We start from the raw sequence: 9,108 nt of genomic DNA, 5'->3' as shown, positions 1-9,108 counted from the left end.
TTTTTTTTTTTTTTGAGATGGAGTCTCACTCTGTTGCCAGGCTGGAGTGCATTGGTGTGAGCTCAGCTCACTGCAACCTCTGCCTCCCAGGTTCAAGCGATTCTCTTGCCTTAGCCTCCCAAGTAGCTGGGACTACAGGGGTGGGCCACCACACCCAGCTAATTGTGGCTCCATTTTTGGTTCTCCATTTTGTATTTTTAGTAGAGACGGGGTTTCACCATGTTGGCCAGGATGGTCTTGATCTCCCAACCTTGTAATCCACCTGCCTTGGCCTCCTGAAGTGCTGGGATTACAGGCGTGAGCCACTGTGCCCAGACTAAACACTTTTTAAAAAGAGTCACTGACCTTCCACTGGCTAATTCCTTCCTGTCTTTCCTGAATATATTTATATCCTTCAGATGCTCTTGTTTACTCTCCCCCAAAGGTTGTCCTTGGATCTTGTGTGGGTCTCACTTCATTGTCCTGATCCTTAGCAATTCAGAGTGAAGAAAGACTCCCAATTTTAGACGATCAGACTCGTGGCTAAAAGGGAGATACCAACAATTACCTATCTAATGATACTTTGGGAGCTGGAAGGACACGGTCACCTAGAATGAAAACCATTTTTGATAGGGAAAACAGAAAAAAACAGTAGTAATCTGGCTGTTCAGGACTACTGGGTGGTGGTGGCGATGACGACCTCTTTCTGTGTGTTCTGACTCTTTAGATGGGATCAGATCATAACTCCAGGGACAGCACTGTGTGCCTGTGCTCATACATACCTGTGAGCAGCCACAAGTGTAGCAGTCTGACCACAATCCCAGAGCCCTGCCTCTGTCTTGGACCTGGGACAGCGAGGTTGGGGGACAGTGTGGTCAGATGGTCACATATCTCAGTGACTCATCTTCAACATTTATCTCCCAGTATTCCCCACAAATGATGGCTCTGTTCAAGGATGAAAGAAAGGATGGTATAGATAACCTTTTTTTCCTTATTTTTTTGAGATGGAATCTTGTTTTTGTTTCCCAGGCTGGGTTGCAATGGCACAATCTTGGCTCACTGCAACCTCTACCTCCTGAGTTCAAGCAATTCTGCTGCCTTACCCTCCCTAGTAGCTGGGATTACAGGTGCCCACCACCACACCTGGCTAATTTTTTTTTTTTTGGATTTTCAGTGGAGACAAGTTCTCACCATGTTGGCCAGGCTGGTCTCGAACTCCTGACCTCGTAATTCGCTCACCTCTGCCTCCCAAAGTGCTGGGATTACAGGCGTGAGCCACCACACCCAGCTGGTATAGATAACCTTTAAGAACAGATCACACACACCCAACAAAACCAGAACCTGTCCTGCGTAGGAGGATGTCTTCTGGGATTTTCCTCTTATTACTTTCTCAGTTGTGTTTTGCTTGAGCTCATATTAAAACTTAGTTTGTATTTCTAAAGTACATTATCATGGTGGGAAGAGGTAACCCTGAAGCAGGTGAGGCTTGTTGACTAGTTGACTTTGAGTAATTTCAGGGTTGCCAGGACAGAGGTGCTCTTACTGTCTGGCTAATGCCTGACATTCTATCTTTACCACATCATCTTCGGATTCTGCTAAAATGCAAATGTATCTGGAAAGGGCTGTAACTTAAACTTCTACTTATCCTTTATTTCTCTATTGTGAATTACAGAACTGAAAGCTGATTTTATTAGGCGGATGGAGGGGGAAGAGAATAGACAGGCAGATACATACATTATATATATATGTATGAATGAATACATTTTGTATAATGTGTAATGCATCCTCATGTACAAATGTGTAAGAGCCCTTGTGTGGGACAAGAGCATTTCAGGTTGGGTGAGATGGTCTTCGCTTGACGAATCCACCTCATCCTTCAAGGCTGACTCCATGAGGACACTGCTCCCTGTCTCGCTGGTTCTGAATTTGGGCTGGGGAAATAGCCACCATTACTACTGCATTTCAGAGGAGGAAGCAGTGACTGTGGGGAAAGAGGCTCGGGGAAGGAAGATGAGGGGGCCTTTGTGGAAGAGCCTTGACGAGGACAGGAACTGAAGAAATGCTGGAATTTGCATGGGGTGGAGGTCAGGGAGTGGGACACATCCAAACACCAGGCCTCAAGGCTGGGGACAGATGAGGGGCCTTAATCTCTGACCCCATCCCCACCTTGGCCTCCTTCATGGCCACTCCGTTGCTTTGTTTTCAGGTTGAGACCATTGGAGATGCATAGATGGTGGCTAGTGGACTCCCTATCTGCAATGGAAGCCAGCATGAGGCTGAGATTGCTACCACGTCCCTGCACTTCCTCAGTGCCATCATCTGCTTCCAGATTGGCCACATGCCCAAGGAGAAGCTCAAGCTTCGGATTGGCCTCCACACAGGTAGAAAAACTGATGGCCTCATGGGCCAGGGATGGTGGCAGGGAGGTCTGGGTTCCATGCCTAGATCCAAGGCTTTTGGGAACCTGGACATTGAACGGTAACATCTTTAGGGGAAACAAGATATTAAACTGTCTCTGCATGTGTGTTTCTATTTAGCTAGATTGCTTGGTAACAATAAAGACACACAATGGCTTCAAGCTGTTGAACCAAAAATAAGGACTGGGTGCCATGGCTCACGCCTGAAATCCTAGCATTTTGGGAGGCTGAGATGCGTGGATTATATGAGCTCAGGAATTTGAGACCAACCTGGGCAACATGGTGAAACCCCATCTCTAGTAAAATACAAAAAACCAGCCAGGTGTGGTGGTGGGCACCTGTAATCCCAGCTACATAGGAGGCTGACGCATGAGACATTGCTTGAACCTGGGAGGTAGAGGTTGCAGTGAGCCGACATCGTGCCACTGCACTCCAGGCTGGGCAACAAAGCAAAACCCTGTCCAAAAAAAAAAGAGAGAGACCAAAGCCCCCAAATCCAGGAATATTTTTCCTCCATGCCTCAACAGCAAATGCCCTTTGATGTGCTCTGTGTCTGTCAACTCACGGGCATGTGATGTATGCAGAAGTGGTTCATGCTTGGTTTCACTCCCTTTTGTCATTGTCTGGAAATTCTTAATAATCTTTGAACAAAGGGTCCCGTATTTTCACTCTGCACCTGTTCCAGGAAATTTTGTAGTCACTTATGCTACCTATCTTCCCAGGCTTAACAAAAATAAAACCTGATCCTCAGTCAGAATGAATTGCTCCCACTTTCGTGGTACTGTTGGCTTTGTTTACAGCTCTAGTTCATGAGTGATATGGTCTTTTAAAGATGATGTCGCTTTCCAGCAGAAGTCTGGGGGTTCTGTCAGTTTCCTTTTTGTAAACCCCAAGACCTACTGCCAAACTTTGCCCCAGGAGGGTGGATCACTGCATTTGTTGATTTGACACGCATTGTGGAGTCCAGCCATGGGCAATGCAGAGTGGTTATGGTCTTTGGTTCTCCATTCTTTAGGTCCTGTGGTGGCTGGTGTGGTGGGAATTACCATGCCCAGACACTGTCTGTTTAGAGACACTGTGAGCATGGCACCCAGAATGGAGAGCAGCAGTTTGCGTGGATATCACTGACGACACTTTGTAAATACAATATCGTTATCCCTCCAGGCCCCTATCTTTGACCAGGAAATACTTTTAGAAGATGCATTTGGATTTTGCCTACTGTTTTCCATCTGGAGAATAAGATCATGATCCACTTCAGGCAACACTGGTCACACACTTTATAGACAGGGTTTTGCACTGTGCTCTCGTTAGAACCGTGCAAACACACGTGGCCTCCTTGCTTCTATGACTTTCCATTCTAAACAATCACATGCACATATGATAAAATCACTTAAATGAAGAGCAGCAGTTGGAAAACTTTTTTTTTTTTTTGAGGTGAAGTCTCACAGTGTCATCCAGGCTGGAGTGCAGTGGTGTGATTTCAGTTCACTGCAACCTCTGCCTCCTGGGTTCAAGCGATTCTCCTGCCTCAGTCTCCAGAGTAGTTGGGATTATAGGTGTGCGCCACCATACCTGGCTAACTTTTGTGTGTGTGTGTATTTTTAATAGAGACTGGGTTTCACCATGTTGGTCAGGCTGGTCTTGAACTCCTGACCTCAAGCAATCTACCTGCTCTGACCTCCTTAAAGTGCTGGGATTACAGCCGTGAGCCACTGCGCCTGGCCTGGAAAACCTTTTCTATATAGGGCCACACAGTAAATATTTCAGACTTCAGGGGCCATAGGGTCTTTGTTGCAACTTAACTGCTCTCACAGCTCAAAAGCAGCAATAGACAATATGTCAATCAATGGGCATGGCCGTCTTCCGATAGAACTTTATTTGCAAAAACAAGTAGTAGGCTGTATTTGGCCCATAGATGGTAATCTGCCCTTCTCTGAGGTAGAGTGTATTCTTGGTGGTACGGAAGAAATCTCTAGCCAGGACCTCCAGGGAATTTCACATTCTTCTGCTTTGTAGTAATTTTTTTGCATTGACCATTGACAGACTCTTGTATGCTGTTTATCAGTTTGAGACATGTTAAAAAAGAATTACTCAGCGATGTTAGTCTCAAAAAAGTTAGATTAACATTGTTTTAAATTTGTAAATTTCCTGTAATATATGAAAACACATTTGTTGTCTAAGTTAACAGAGTCTCAAATAAGAACTTTTTTTTTTTTTTGAGATGGAGTTTTGCTCTCATTGCCCAGGCTGGAGTGCAATGGCATCATCTTGGCTCACAGCAATCTCTGCCTCCCAAGTTCAAGTGATTCTCTTGCCTCACCCTCCCCAGTAGCTGGGATTACAGGCACCCACCACCATGCTCAGCTGACTTTTGTATTTGTAGTAGAGACAGGGTTTCACCATGTTGGCCAGGCTAGTCCTGAACTCCTGACCTCAGGTGATCTGCCTGCCTTAGCCTCCCAAAGTGCTGGGATTACAGGCATGAGCCATCACATCTGGCCTTCAAACAAGAATTTTAAACCTCTCTCTTAGCTTGTAAGTAAAGGTTTTTAAGATAAACTTTGAAGGTAGAGCTGCTTATAAAGGATCTAGCCCTGATTCTAATTGAACTTCTGGTTACAAACAACGTTTTCAGTAAAATGTCCTAGCTGAGGAGCCAGTAAACCACCCTCCACGGTGATTACCTTGTATGCTAAATCAGTTCTGCCTTCTGTTCCCTTCTGAACATACTACAGTTTTGAGCAGGACTCAGTAGTGTCTGAGCAATGCCAGAATGGTTGAGAATTCCAGCTTCGGAGTCTCAGACTTCAGAGAAGTTGTCTGTGATTTGCTTAATGAAAAGTGCTGGTGATCAGAGAATTCGAGCCATGTGGGTTCCCTCTCCAAAGCAGCCCCTACCCCACTAACACGCTACTGACAAGCTGATAACTAAGCAGTGACTGGTTTATGGCAGCTCTCTGGATTCACGTCTCTCAGAGCACTGCAAGCGCCCTGGTGGCATTGGGAGGGCACAATTTGCAAAAGAGAGGCACCATTCTGGTCAAGGTAAGACCAGGTCAACTGTGCCCCGCCTGCCCTGTTTGGGTCTCTGATAGAGATGACGAGGAACTTAGCGGGATGGATACATCTCCATGGGGTGATCCACAGAGGCCCCTAAAGTTTCTCTGCAGGCGCTCATGACTGCCAGGTCTTCTTCCTTCAGAGAGGAAGAAGTTCCCTCGAATGAGCAAATGTGGAATCTTCAACAGAGAACACCTGAACTCCTACCTAAACCAACCCCTTAAGCGATGCTTTTCTTTTTCTTTTCTTTTTTTTTTTTTTTTTTTGTAACAAATGGTCCCCTAGCGTCCTCTTGAACGCCCCAGTCCAGATAAAGAACTACAAGGGAAGGCAGTGGCATCAACTCCCTGGTTTTGCTTAGCCTGGCCTTGGCATTCTGTATTCAATCAACTGACTTCAGTAAGAGGAAGACTTTTCTAGAAGGCAGCATTTAGACATAGCTTGGAACCCATTCCTGCTACTGACCCGCTGTCTGAGTTTGAGGACTTGTTTTTGTCATCTGCAAAATGGTGGTGGTGATAATACCATCCTTGAAGGGTGGATGTGAGGAGTAAATGTGGACAGGTATGTGAGGTGCTTCGCTGGGTGCCCCACTCATACTGGGTGCCCCACTCATACTGGGTGCAATAGCTTTTATTATTATTATTATTGAGACAGAGTTTTGCTATTGTTGCCCAGGCTGGAGCGCAGTGGTGCCATTTTGACTCACTGCAACCTCCACCTCCTGGGTTCAAGCAATTCTCCTGCCTCAGCCTCCCGAGTAGCTGGGATTACAGGCGCCCACCACCACGCCCAGCTAATTTTTTGTATTTTTAGTAGAGACGGGGTTTCACCATGTTGGCCAGGCTCGTTCTTGAACTCCTGACCTCAGGTGATCCGCCTGCCTTGGCCTCCCAAAGTACTGGGATTACAGACATGAGATACAGTGCCTGGCCTTATTATTATTTTTAAAAGATTTTCTTTGCAACAAGCTTTAGTCTCCATGGACCGTCACCTCCTAGGATATTGCTGCCTGTCCATACAGGCTTATCAGCAAAGCCCAAAGTCCCAGCCAGCCAGCCAGACCTCAGACGTCTGCCCAGAGGTCCTGCATTGCAGGCAAACCACCAGCCCCACCCAACCTTGCCAGTGATGCCCCAGGGCCGCCTTCTGCCTCCCACAGGGCAAAGGAGAGAAAACAACTTTCTGGTTAAAAGGTAAAGAAGGTTTCACTCTCCCACTCTCCGAATATGCTGAGGAAGAAGCCAAAGTCCCAGAGATATTGTGAGGTGACTATTTTCTTTCAAGATGTTTGTGGAGTCACGTGAAAGTCTTTGCTGACCCTTCTTTGGGACGCAGTCAGTATCCCATTTAAGAGGGGTGTTTCCAGGGCATTGAAAGAGTCTCCCACTAGGGGGAGCCATCTAGCCAGCCTCCTCTTCCAACCCCTGTGTTTGCTCCCAGCCTGTGCCCCCAGCAAATGTAGACTTGGAGGAGCTGAAGACGGTGAACTCATTTCCTGTAGCCTGTGGCTCCCAGCCGTGTGCGACTGCCCTAGCTGCCAGGTATTTACAGCCCATTAACTCATAAATTTGTAGTGACCCCAGTTTCATTCTGCAGGAGGGAAAAGTGGAGAGGATGAGCCTTCTTTCCTGTGCAAGGTTCCTTCTCTCTAACCTTTGGTGCTTATTTTCCTTATCAGCTAATCAGCTTGCAAGGAGATAGGAGCCCCTATCTGAGAATGTGTTCTGGGAGAAAATGCTCTAAGGCATCAACAGCCCCTGAAATCCAACAGGGCGGAGGCTATTGCTCTTTCAAGCAGCTAGGCCCTCTGCAGTTATGGGAAAGCCTGGTTCTGAGCCCTGAGTTAGTGTGAGCCAGGCAGCTCCTAAATGCATAACGTCTTCTTCCCAATGTATGGCCTAATTTCTTTCCTACTCACTGAGCAAAAACTCCTGCAGTCAAGGCCTGAATTTTAAGTAGAATTTCTCAGTCATTTGTGAAAAGTTTAATTTTTAAAAAGTTCCAGTAGACAAAGATGAACCCATCCATTCTGGCTATGATGGTTTTCCCTTCTACATAATGAATAGGATTCCATGTTGTTTTATTGAGCGAATCTTTTAATAGATTTACTGAACCACTAATTCATTTATAGTACTTCTTTCTTCATCTCTTGTAACACCTCACATCCAGATATCTTTCGTGTGGTTGCTACTGAATCTGGCAGAGCCATTTGAATGAAATAATGTGTTTGAGACCTTTTCCTGTTGAACTTCCCATGGTCGAAGGAGCGAAAACAAATGAGACCAGGAATCGCTTCTTTCTTGCTAAGCCTCTGAGCTGCCTTTATGGAGATAATTTTGAGACCTGTATGGGAAATAAACTACTTTTTGGTTTATTGAAGGCTTTTGACACAAATTATATAAAAGGTTTGGTGGAGTTCTTGCCTTTCTTTAGGAAGAGGGACACAAAATCACTTCTGCTCCCAAATAAACCAGTCTTCGTTGAGCTCCCAAGCATTTCCAGTAGCAGTATTTTCTTCTGCCCAGAGGGGGATGACTGAATTCTACATCTGCCACAGGACCTGTTTTCTATATGAAAATTCTGTTTTCATTGTGGTAGGCTTTGCTCCTCCCCAGAGGCCTTCAGCACTGAGGACCAAAGGCTTTTAGACTGATGCGTAGAAGGAGAGGAGGTAGAAGGAATTTGTGAAGAGGAGAGGAAAGCTTTCTCCTGCTACTTTTGCATGGAGATAGTAGGTCAAATTTATCTTCTCATTCCCCATAACTTCTTTTCTTGTTTGAGATAATGGCTCTGGATCCCAAACACCTTGTTCAACCATGAAGGGAAACAAGGCCACCTCTACTATGAGGCCTCCTAGAGAGCTGGGATAGTCCCCATCCATCCATCCAACCATCCGTCCATCCATCCATCCATCCATCCATCCATCCATCCTTCCATCCACCCATTCATCTATTCATATGAACATTTCTTTAATCCAAGGAGTGCATTTATTTAGCGCTTCCTCGGTGCCACTCTGGGGTACACAAGAGAATATGAACTTTCCCGTGATCTTTAGCTTGCAGTCTAGTCAGGGAGAAGAAAGCATAAATATTAGCAAAGCAGTTTTAAGGACTAATAGAGCTATATACAAAAGAGTAGCAGTAACTAAGCAATCCATTACTGTGACATTAAAAGAACATTAGAAAATAATACACAGATGAAGGAATGGGGGCAGATAAGGCAGTTGTCTATTATTATCCTGTCTTTGTATTGTGTGTGTGTGTGTGTGTGTGTGTGTCTGTTTTTCTTCCAGCCCTAGCCCATGTGCTTACATAAGTTATGTTCAACAGATTTATTTGTTCTGCCTTTCTCATTGAACATGATAACATAAATATTTGGCCTCTAGACACACATACATCCAAAAACATACACACACATGTGTGTGCATACACAGACACCCACGTGCACATACATGCACATATATACATATATATGCACACCCCCATATGTATACACACACACATACATACACACACATATATACATGGAGAGGGAGGGAGAGAGAGAGAGAGAGAGAGAGTGTGTGTGTCTTTATGGATCACAACTAAGAATTTTGATAAGAGCACTTTCCTAAATCTATATTCAGTACTTTTTCTATATCAACTAAGAA

The 9,108-nt window shown here is 45.3% G+C and overlaps 1 pseudogene; it reads left to right on the top strand.

Moving 5' to 3' along the window:
• The window catches only part of LOC116554212, a 55,569-nt pseudogene extending 48,846 nt beyond the window's left edge, over window positions 1-6,723 (top strand).
• Window positions 6,724-9,108: the final 2,385 nt, after the last annotated feature.

The sequence above is a fragment of the Sapajus apella genome, unplaced genomic scaffold, assembly GCF_009761245.1.
Source record: "Sapajus apella isolate SASKATOON/1434 unplaced genomic scaffold, GSC_monkey_1.0 scaffold13, whole genome shotgun sequence".
Lineage (NCBI taxonomy): Eukaryota > Metazoa > Chordata > Mammalia > Primates > Cebidae > Sapajus > Sapajus apella.
This window is presented reverse-complemented; position numbering and strand designations above follow the sequence as displayed.